Here is an 11927-nt window from a genome sequence, read left to right as displayed (position 1 = left end):
AACATACCTAGAAGTCTTGAGGAAATTTTCTCAAGCCTACACTAAAAGCGGGGGGCAAGAGGGAAAACCTTTTAAAAAAAAAAAAAAAAAAATTGTAAAAAAAAAAAAAAAAAAAAAAAAAAAAAAAAAAAAAATTCTGAAAAAACTGGAGAGTATGTGGTCTTCTGGTTCAGGAGGGCATCAGAGGGCCTCAATTTCAGGTCATGAACACTTGCCCTTCATAACCTAGCTAGAGTGAGCATTCAACTAATGGATTGTAGGACAGTTGATTCAATGAGTGTTCAGTGAGCATCTGCTACAAGCCTGGCCTAGAGGAAAGCCTACTAGAGACGCTATGGGACCTGGGGTTGCCATGGAACTGAGCATCCCACCTTGGGAACTACGGCCTGCCCAGGGAGACTGCTATGAAGTGGCTCCTGGAGGTCAACAGGTGAACTGAGAGCTGAAGCTGGGAAAGATCCTACTGGCCATACCTTAGGAGGAACCCCTTGCAGGCCATTGGTCCTGCAGGAAGAAAAGGATCCCACCCTCAACCAACCAGCAGATATGTGGTCAGACTTGGAGTTCAAGTCTACAAGAAGCAAAGAACAACCAGCTGACTCCCAGCGCCCGCCCTGCAAGTCACCAGATGAAACTGCAGCAAGAAACACAGAAGTTAAATCAATATAAGGACTTCCTGGCTGAAGTCTGGACAGTATAAAGAGGATGGATTGAGAGGCTCCTTCTCTGCCCAGAGCCTGCTCTGCTATCTTCCCTGTGATATCCCTCCTCTGTTCCTACAAAGCTCTTTTCTCTCCTTCAGCTCAACCACCGCAGAGACTCCCATGACCAGCCCTAGGAGAAACATCAGAAGAAAGTTAATAGTGAACGCTCTGGCGAATCTAATTGATTTTTTTTCCTATTGGTTCCCTAATACAGGCAACACTGTTCCTGCCGTTTTTCTGGGCTGGAGATTATGTCATAAATAAAGAGATTTGCTCCCTATTTCCATGTGCTTATCTTTAATAAGTTAAGAACTCAACAAGCTTTAGGAAGACTTGAAATAAGCAATGGATCCGGTGGTGGCTGCAGCTGTGGTGGCGGCCGCAGCTTTATTTCAGAGAAGGGGAGGCAGGTGGCTGAGGTGGATGGAGGAGCATCTGCATTCTTTGGGCTGCACTGGGTCAAGATCAGAAAAAGAAGAAGTTGGGGGGTGGGGGGTGGGGGTGAGTAGGAGAGCCAGGACAAAATGCACAAGCAGAGTCTGTGCGGCTCAGGGTAAAGTGAGAGTTAAGAGTGTGGGTTCAGCTAGGGCTGAAGGTCAATTGGTAGAGTGCTTGCCTAGCATGCACGAAGCCCTGGCTTTGATCTGTAGCACCCCATTAACTTGGCATGGTCTCACACACCTGGTCTCCCAGCACTCTGGAGGTGGAGGAAGGAAGATCAGAAGTCCTTGCTATAAGCAGGTTGCAGACCAGCCTAGGTCTATATACATGAGATTACCAAGAACAGGGGAAAAAAAGTTTATAACCCCAGATCTTAAGAGGCAGAAACACACAGATCTCTGTGAAATCAAGACCAGCCTTACCTACATAGAGAGTTCAGGCCAGCCAAGGCTACACAGTAAGACCCTGTCTCTATAAAAAAAAGTTATTGTAATAATAGAAATAGGGGCTAGAGAGATGTCTCAGCAGTTAAGAACACTGGCTGCTCTTGCAGAGGATATAGGTTCTGTTCCCAGCACCCACGTGGTGGCTAACAGCTGTCCATAACTCCAGTTTCTAAGAGATCTGACATCTTCTTCTGGCCTCCACAGGCATTACATGACACAGGTATACTTACATTTATGCAGACAAAATACTTATGCACATAAAAATAAGAATGAATAAATATATAACAATATAAATAATTTTTCTTTTTTTTTTTTTTGTCTTTTTAAAGACAGGGTCTCCCTGTAGCCCCAGCTGTCCTGGAGCTCACCATGTAGACCATGCTGGCCTTGAACTCACAGAGATCCCTCCGGAGTGCTGAGATTAAAGGCATGAAACACCACACCTGGCAAAAAATAATAATTTAAAAGTGTAGGTTCAAATCCCAACTCCATCATTTTATACTAGCTATGTGACCCTGGGCAGATTACTCAGCCTCTTTGTTTCATTATTTTTAAATGGAGAGCTGGTGAGGTAGCTCACTAGGTAAAGGTGCTTGTTGCCAAGCCTGACAACCTAAGTTTGATTCCTGGGACCCACACAGTAGGAAAGAACAGTCTCCTACAAGTTGTCCTTTGAGGCCAGACATGGTGGCATACACCTTTAATCCCAGCACTCAGAAGGCAGAGGCAGGCAGATCTCTGTGAGTTAGAGGCCAGCCTGGTCTACATAGTGAATTCCAGGCCAGCTGGGGCTACAGGGAGACCCTGCCTCAAAAAAGACCAAAAAAAATAAAGTTGTCCTTTGACTTCCATGCATGCACTATGGCATGCATGTGCACACATAAATAAATAAATAAATAATAAATAAATAAATAAGTAAATAAATAAGGGGGCTGGAGAGATAATTCAGCGTTTAGGAGCACTTACTGCTCTTACAGAGCACCCACATGGCAACTAACAACCATCCGTAACTCCAGTTCTAGGGGGATCTAATGCCCTCTTCTGACTGCTGTGGGCATTGCACAACATAGCTGTACTTACACACATGCAGCCAATACACACATACACATAAAATAAAATAAATAATAAATGTAATTAATGATAATAATATTTTTTAAAAGGGAAGCTAGGCATGGTGGCACACATCTGTAATTCCAGCATTAAGAAGACTGAAGTGCAATGCGGCTGAGGATATAGTTTAGAGGCATAGCACTTGCTTTAAATGTTTGAGGCCCTAGGTTCCATCCCCAGTACCACCAAAAACAAATGACAAAGGATACTAACAATATATATTTCCTAGGTTGTTGTGGACACTGACAGTATAAAGTGCTAAGGACAAAGCCTGGTCCAGGATACCTACAAAAGGAATGTTAGATAGCCTGTCTGTCATTTGGCCTCATGGAACCTTAACTGTAGCTGAGCCCCTGCTGTGTGCTAGGGTCTGACCAGGCCTTCTCAGATCTATGAGCCATGGCTGGTCCTGAGCAAGAAGCAGAAAGCCCCTGCTGGTATAAGATGAGTGGCCTGACAAAGTATCTGCACTGAGGGACTCAGAAAGGGACAGTAGCCCTACTTGGGGAGGCAGCTTCCCTGTGGTCCTGTCTTAAGGCTCCCTGCTGTCCAGTTCTGGACACCCCACAGATGAACTCACACTTCCTGTAGCAGACTGGAACAGCCAGTCAGAAACAGCTCCCTCAAGACAGCAACCTACCACCATTGCCGTGCACTGATGTGGCCAGGTTGTACTGTTCACACCCGATCTCCTTTTAGCCTAGACAATACTGTTGCTATTTTCCATTTCACAGTCAAGGAAACTGAGGTCTAGAGGTGTGTGGCAACTGGCTCAAAGGCTAACAGCTGGGAAGAAGAGGAGGTAAGAATCAAACCCTGCTCAAAATCAAACCCTGATCCAAAAAGAATTGAAACCTTCCTCATGCTACTATAGTGACTGGCAATAAAGAAAAAGATGATATACAAATGTCCAGCCCAAGGGCTGAGGCGACAGTAAATATAAAAAGCATTTAGTGATCACCTGTCACATGCCAGGCCCTCCTGTGGGTCACCTTGCTGAATGCACATCTGGAAGTCAGATGGTACCATTTTCCTTTTCTAGGTAAAGAAGTGGAGGCTGTGAATAGCACCTGAGGCAAGCAGATGGCTGGGATGGCTTGAGCTCAGGCCCTTGCAGCCTCCAGGTAAGCAGCCCCTCTTTCTCACAGGTCTTGCTCTTGCAAGTCACCCATAGGGTCTCTCTGCAGATGGGCAGAGAAGCAGAGTGCTCCCTGGACAGGTCTGGGAGCCCTGCTCTTTCCCATGGGAGAAGAATCTAGATCTCTTGGGTGTGTGTTTTGTTTTATACCTTCCCTCTCCTCCAGGCATTGTCTGGACCTGCTGAGTCTGTGTCTTTAAGGACCAGTGACCTCACAATCAGTTGCTATAGAGACCATTGTGATGTCACAAGCAGAGGACAGATCAAGGAGGAGTCAGAGATGGGAATGCACAGCTAGAATTGAGTACCATTTGAGATTTCTGCCCTATATTCTTGCCCAGAAGATCAAGAGGCCAGAGGTGGGTCTGCAGCAGTCTTCTTAGGGATCATGAGGAAACCAAGTGCTCCTGACTCTGTTCCTGGGTTCTGCTGGGACTACAGTGTCCTGAGACCCAAGAAAGGGTTCAGGAAAAGAAACACTAGAAATCCATCCCACCACTCTGAGCCTGTAAGAAGTGGACTACTTCTACAGCAGGAAGGAATAGGGTTAGACATCAAGAGACTCTGTATCTGGAAGATCTCCCTAGAAGGAATATGCACCCTTGTCCTGGGGAGCAAGGTCCATGGGAGACACTGGGCCTCAAAGGGCTTCCAGAGCCTTGAAGAAACAGTCACGCTGTACTAACATGTTAGGACTTTGTCTTCTGTTCCTGGCTGCAGAGTTTCTGGAGGACCAGCTCAGGTCCTGGTACACATAAAGTGTTCAATAAATGCTTTCATTCTGTAGACAAGTGAGTGAGACAGTCATGAATGGCCTGGGTTGGTGGTTAGGTAAAGGATGAGTGGAAAGATGAACAGGTAAGGTACGTATGGTGAGCACAGAGATCACACAAACCCTTGGCTTTGGCAACCATGTCGTTTGTCCAGGCATACCTACCACGGCTTAGTCCAGGCTACTATGTACAAGCTGTCCCCTGGGCAGACTTCCCTTCCCTTCCCTCCCCTTGTAATCAGGAGGGGCCTGCATTGTGGGCCTCCCCTTGCAGGGCCTGCTGTGTGCTGTTTTGCATTCAGCCATCTGGTTCTCTGTACTGTCTCCAAGCAGGAGTAGGGAGCACATGTACTCCATTTTGATTTTTCATTTTTATTTTATTTTATATTTTATGTGTATGAATTTTTGCCTCCATGTATATATGTACCATACATGCATGCAGTACCCACAGAGGCCAAAAGAGGGTGTCAGATCCCCTGAAACTGGAATTACAGGTGGTTGTTAACTGCCATGGGGGTGCTGGGATTCAAACCCAGGTCTTCTGCAAGTCATCTTAACTGCTAAGTCAACCCTCGAGCCCCTTATACTCCATTTTGGATCACAGCTAAGTACCAGCCATTTATTGAATATGTATAACAAATTAAGAGACCAACCCATCCCAACTGTTCTAAATGGCCACCCTCCAGACTCTGCTCCAGGATAATCACCAAGGCCCAGGCCCCTGGAGGGGAACCCTGGGATCTATGACCCCTCTCCCACCTGCTCCACAAAGGTTCACCGGCATGTGCCTTTCTGCCCATCTTGGCAGTATAGCACAGCTTTACCACTAACTAGTTGTGAATCACCAAGCCTCCTGGGGCCTCAGTGTCCCCCATCTGGACAATGGGAACACTGAAAGCTCTGTACCTACCTCATAATATTGTTGTGAGGGTATTGCTAAATCCCCTGGCTTATTGCCCATGACCAGCAAAATGATAAATGGTGCTATTATTATTTTTAAAGGTAAAGAAAAAAAAAAAAACCCAGTGAACTCAAGGCCTGAGTTCCTTTAAAATGGAGACTAGACAGAACTATTGTGAATTTGCTTTCAATGCATGCAGCAATCTTTTTAAAGAGGAAATACTTCAGGCCCTTCTATAAAACTTGAATCAGTCCATCCTGCAATTGCAAATCTTCATGCTGGGGTTTGCTCAAAAGGGGAAACATGATTATCCTCTCATATAATTCAAAGCAACCCCCCAGTCCTACCTCAGACATAAGAAGAGCAAACATTCTTTGCCTCCACCTTGGCTCTGACTGAGCAGCTATCAGGGACAGTGGTGTAAGGTCAGGTATAAGGTCAGTCAGGCTGGGATATATTTGTTCACACCACCTTTGTCCTGCTTGGTGTCTGCAGAGGTAACTGGAGTTGGCCCTAGCACGTCTATAGGGGGTGGGGGGACATTGCAGATGGTCCCCCAGGAGAAAGAACTCACAAGTGGTAGGTTTTGTGGGTTTTTTTTGTTTTGTTTTGTTTTGTTTTTGAGACTCATATAGCCCAGGCTGACCCAGAACTCAATATGTAGCTGAGAAAGACCTTGAACTTCTATCCTCCTGCCTCTACCTCATATGTGCTGGGAATACAGGTTTGTACCTTCATGCCAGGTTCATACAGTGCTGGAGACTGACTTCAGGATTCCATGCACACTAGGCAAGCACTCTACCAGCTGAGTCACATCCCTATCCCAGAACTCAGATGTTTTGAGAGGGCATCTCAGCCAGATGACAAGCCTGTTTCTCCCACCTCTACCCCTGGTTCACTATAGAATGCCTGGTGCCCACTGATCAGGGAAGTCCATATGGTATACCTGAGCCCTCTTTCTTCCCTGGAATTTGTCCCACAAGGTGACCCATTTCACATGACTATCAACCTGGTACTGAATTCTCAGCCTCCGAGTGGCGCCATAAACCCAATGCCTCTAGCAGATGTATTTTATGTAAGTTCAAGCATTAGGACTATTGAGTTCAGAGAATTTTATTTCTAGAGCCCTTTATATTTCTCTAGGATTATCACCTGTCTTTGTTCCCTCCCTCTCTTGGTTATTATCTTTGGACCCTTTCCAAGCCAAACTGCCTTGATTGCTTGGGGAGAAGAAGGCCCCCAGCATCCTCCCAGGATGCCTCTGGGTCTGGCAAGGGTACCCTTGGGGACCATTTCTTCTTCCTTCACCATAACTCAACTGGCCATAATACCCAGGTGGCCTTGGCTTTTAGGAGTTGGCTTCCCTAAGAGAGACTCTGAGTGTCAGGACACATGGAGGGGGTACTGGAAGTGGAGGCCTCCTGTCTCCCAGGTTGGGGAGGGCTATGCACAAAGTAAGCCCCGGAGTACAGAGGGGAGGGAGAAGGACAGCTGTTCTCTTTCTACACCGTGCCAACTTAGCTTGACACCAAATTAATAGCATTCAAATAAGATGCAAAACATTATGCAAATATAGAAGAGAAGGCCACTCTTACCAGGGCCTTTGGGCTATTAGAAGGTCAGTGCCTCCAGCCCTTTCATGGAGGACCCCATGAACTCTCTTCAACTTCAATCCTCAGAGCCTCAGTATCAGCTGGTGGGAAGGACCAAAGAGACTGGCCCAGCCCTCTGATGTACTTTCACAACAGCTTTGCCTTCAAGCACTCAGGGCCCCTTCCCACCTGAAATGATGCAGAAGCAGTCACAGAAAGCACAGCCTCCCTGAATCCCAGTTCCCTACTCATCAGTGTGTATGCAAAGTAGATGCAAGGTTTTTGCATCTATTTAACTGTCCATTAAAATAGCCACATGCCCGTCACCTCTGCATGGGCCCAGGCTTCCAAATTGCTAACCCCTGCTGCCTGCAAACGCCATGTGGTTCCTGAGCCTGGTAATTGCTGTGGTGTTTGTTGAGCTGTATTTGCATTTGATTGTCATTTAACTTTCCATCTTTCTCCTACAATCAAACCAGGGGGACTGGGCTTCTGCAATTGATTCTTCATTTTATTTTCAGCCCCTTGGTGGTTTTCAAAGAGTTTCGTTTATTGGTGCCACAAATTTGAACCCTGGGACTTTTCCCTCTACATGGAGGGGGATGGCCTCCTCCCACCCATCCCCAAGCTCTTATGTGAAAATAATCTAGCCAATGTGATGGTTCTCAAGTCCTGTTCCCAGTCTGCCTGTTCCAGCACCTGCCTCATTTCTGCCCAGCCGGTGGCATTAAACATTTATGGAGCTGTAGAGGATCAAAGACCTCAGCTGGGGCTGGTGGGCAGGCTGGAGGCCTCAGTTTTGAGATGGAAAGTAGTTCACATCAAACCATTTTCTGTTGCTGTCTCTGTCCACCCTAGGCTCTTGCTACAGTGATCTGCTCCGCTCCTGGAGTGGGAGAAAATATCCAGAGTCAAGAGTCTCCACTTACCAGGGCAGGGTCCTCCTCCTGGCCCTAAATTCAAAAGGTTGTTTGACTTTGAGGAACACAGGAAGCCAGGCCTGTGATCCCTGGCTGGTTCAGAGGCCACAGAGTCTGAGGACCTGGTCCAAGAGGTAGGTGGCAGTCTCTGGAGTAAGATGACTTCCCCTTCCCTTGCTTCCTTGAAACCCTAAAGCCCCTTCAGATACTCTGCTTTGAAGGCTGCCAAGGAGAATGATTTTTTTTCTCTTTCTGCTCAGAAAGCAAGTATTAGCCCAACAGAGACTTCAAAATAAGTCGCCAATGTGCCTGTAATCCCCTGAGTTTGCAAGCTGTTGGGAAGTGAAGCTGGCTTCTCCAGCAATGTGGGCTGGAGATCTGCTCCTGTCTGGAAAGTGACTAGGAGCCCTCCTCTAAGGCTTTCAATCCTAACCCATAGTAGCTCTTCTTCAGAGTCAGCAGTGAAGTCCACCATTCCTCCCACTGGCCACAGTGCCTGAGACCCACCTGAATGGCGTGAGATGTGTTTCAATTCTCATACCTTCATGATGAGGTAACCCCTTCAAGGGAGCAACCAAGGATGTTCTGCCACTCAGACGACCACAAAACTTCCCACAGCCTGGGCCCAGATGATTTTAGCTTTCCTCCTACTTTTCTACTGGGACTCTGCTCTGTGGAACCAGTCTCCTTACTAACCTCAGCTATCTGGCATTTTCCACCATGCTGCCTCTGCATAAGCCATGGCCTCACTCTGTATATCCTCCCTCTTCCATTGGATGTTCCCTTCCCTCCTCCATTCACTGAAACATAAAGCAGATTCAACTCCGTTTCACCCATCTGCTATGTGAAGGCTTCAGTGACCTGAAGCAATGTCCCCTTTTCCCTATCTCACAGCTCTTGTATGGTACCATGACCTGCCTTGAGCTTTAGACATTCCTTTTCGTTCATAAACGCTGATTGAGCATCTACAATGTACTGGTCACTGGGCTAGGTAGGGAGTAGAGGGCACATAGGCCATACATTCACTGAGTCAACAACTAGTAAAGAAGAGTGAGCAATTACACAAGGAAAACCCAGGTCCTCTAAGAACAAAGAGTCAGGTAGAGACACAGAGAATGGGAACAATGAAAGCAATGAGGGAGACTTGCAGGTTGCCCAAGGTTGCCATGTATGTGCAAGTGCAGAGGTCAGAGGACATCCTGCAGGAATCAATTCTTTCTTTTCATCATGTGGGTCCCAGAGATTGAACTCAGGTCACTATGTTCACCAGCAAGTGGTCTTTTACCCGCTGAGCCATCTTGCAGGCCCATACCACTTTCAAGTGTTTATACGAACTGAGTAAACTCTAAGCCTATAATAAGCCTTGTATATGAATGTATGTCCTCTTGGGCATTTTATTGTCCTCACTTTGGGGTGATGCCAAGGTCTAGGAAGAATGAGCCCCTTGAAAAGAATAAGAGATGTTGGGTCTGGAGAGATGGCTCAGTAGTTAAGAACACTGGCTGTTCTTGCAGAAGACCCAGGTTCAAATCCCAGCACCCACATGATAGCTAACAACTGTCTGAAACTCCAATTCCAGGGGATCCGAAGGCTTCTTCTGTCCTCTGCGAGCATTGCAAGGACACAAGTGCTCTTACCTACATGTAGGCAATATATGCATACGCATGAAATAAAAATAACAAAATGTTTTTTTAAAGAATAAGAGATGTTTGACAAAAATTCTACTGCTTCCCAGCTTGGTCCAGGCTCTGCCTCAACCTCGATGGGAACCCACCCCACAGAAGCTATGTTGACCATCTTTAAGAAAGAGTGACTGCACAAGTGCATTATTACTCCCATTGTGCAGTAAAAACTCACCCTCTGGGTTCAGGGAAGAGCACTGTATTCTGGGACTTGTAGTCGCCAATGGACCACCCCCTCCTGAATGCTTAGGTTAGTTCAAGAAGTTGGGAAGGTCATGTTGCATGTTCCAGATAGCTCCCTCACCCTCCTTCTTGTAAGTAATGCCCAGCCCATCCAGATCCCTGCTGCCAGGACAGTCAAGTGAGTCTGCCACCAGCCTCCAAATCACCACAAATTGTTCTGGTATACAAGGTTCATCCTGGGTCTGCCAGAACTATATAATCCTGAGGGACCCAGGGATGTGGGAAGAGCTCAGGAACGCCTACAAGGAGCAAAGATAGAATCTATGACCTTCACCAGTTCCCAGACTTTTATCAGCCACTCCTGTGTTCCCCAACTCTGTTGTCAATTCTTGTTCTCCATCCCCTCTACCCCTTCTTTGCCGGCTTCCCCTTCCTATCAGCTTTCTACTACACTTCCTTTTGTCCTCTGCTTCTCCAAACAACTGTCCAAAAATTCTCTCCCAGCATCTCCCCTGGCTAATTCCGCATACCACCTGCCTACCGCCTGGGATTCTTTACAACAGCCAAGGCAGTTCCCCAGATCCCACAAAAGAATCTACAGAGAATTCAAGGAGCAAAGCTGGGAGACTCTAAGGATGGAAAGACTCTCAGAGAAATTAAACTTAGGGCATAAGTCACCTTCTTCCAGGATGATGTGAGGAAGGGCAGTGGACAATGATTAGGGTTTGAGCCAAGTTCACAAGAAAAGAATTAAACACAAATCTGCCCTCCTTTCAGGAACTGCAGAGAATTCACCTTCCTCTTCCCCTACAGATAATATTAACAGCTACATGGTTATGTCCTATTGGGTCCACTGAAGCCCTCCTAGTGAGCTCAACCATGGTCCCTTGGACCTAAATAGCAGCCTCAAGTCAGGTACGGCTGTGGCTAGCCTCATTACCCTGTGGCTTACTGGGGCTCCTCAGATCACAAAGAGTCATGGAATCTTATTTTTCCATGCTGTTTAATGGAATGACCTTTTGAGTTCTCCCTTGGGCCTCCATCAAGTCTCCCTCTGTCTAAAACAGTCTCAGTGGGCTGGAGCTGTAGCTTGTGGTTAGAGTACTTGTCTATCATGTATGAGATCATGTATGAGGCCCTGGGTTCAGTTACTAGCATGGAAAAAAAGAAATTTTAAAATAAAACAGCCCTAGAGACCCCCTATACTCAAGCTTATCATACATCTTCTCCCTCAGTTCCAAGACCTGAGCAGGAATTGGCTTGGCATAAAGGATCTGTGTCACTGTGGCTGCTCTGGTTCCACAGAGGGGACAGAGGAAGCAGAGTCTGTAGATTCTGGGCTGCATGGGGATCTTGATGCTGCCTTCAGCACCCCACAGCTTGGCCCAGGTTGCCCCCTGCCAAGTGGAGAATGTCTCACTGAGCCACAAGGGCCACCGGTTTTTAACTATAATATCAGGATAATTAAGCTTTTCTGTGAGCACAGTTTGCTGCTGATGCAGCTGCCTGGAGCCCTGGCATTTATTGAGCGCAAAGTAATAATTTATTGTCCTTTATAGCTCAAAAGCCATCTTCATTATCGGCCTAGGACGGAGCTGCCACAAGGACACCGAGGCCTCACCAGCTGCCTCACTGGTGTATGTCTTCCCAGGTCACCCTAGGAGCCCCCAGGTACCAGGATGGGGTGGAGAGAGGTGGGGAAGGGGGGTGTTGTCTCTAATGGAAAATCCGGTTAGAACCTAAAACCTTGGCAGGCTGCTAACCCGGGAGAGGGTGGCAGGTTTGGCTGGGCGTGGGCAGTGCGGAAAGGCGGGGTCTGTGTGCCACATTAGTAAGGCAGTCCTTCTCCGGGGCCGGCAGTGGCTCCGAAGCCTGTGCTCTGGCCGCTGGGTCGTCTGCGCCTTTGCTTGAGACTTTACGGTAGGCCGCTCCTCCCGCGCCCCCGCCCCCAGCCCCGCGCGGCGATCCCCGGCGCCGACGCCAGGCGCTGGCCGTGGTGCTGATTCTGTCAGGCGCTGGCGGCGGCGGCGGCGGCGGC

At 47.5% G+C, this 11927-nt stretch overlaps 1 protein-coding gene across 1 annotated transcript in view; it reads left to right on the top strand.

Moving 5' to 3' along the window:
* Positions 1-11743: 11743 nt before the first annotated feature.
* Positions 11744-11927, top strand: part of Sez6 (seizure related 6 homolog) — a 51111-nt gene continuing 50927 nt past the window's right edge. Inside the window, exon 1 of the mRNA XM_008828703.1 lies at positions 11744-11809. The gene's annotated coding sequence lies outside the window, so the exon portion shown is untranslated. The remainder of the gene's footprint in view (positions 11810-11927) is intronic.

The sequence above is a fragment of the Nannospalax galili genome, unplaced genomic scaffold (assembly GCF_000622305.1).
Source record: "Nannospalax galili isolate Female #2095 unplaced genomic scaffold, S.galili_v1.0 scaffold212, whole genome shotgun sequence".
NCBI classification, from domain to species: Eukaryota; Metazoa; Chordata; class Mammalia; order Rodentia; family Spalacidae; genus Nannospalax; species Nannospalax galili.
This window is presented reverse-complemented; position numbering and strand designations above follow the sequence as displayed.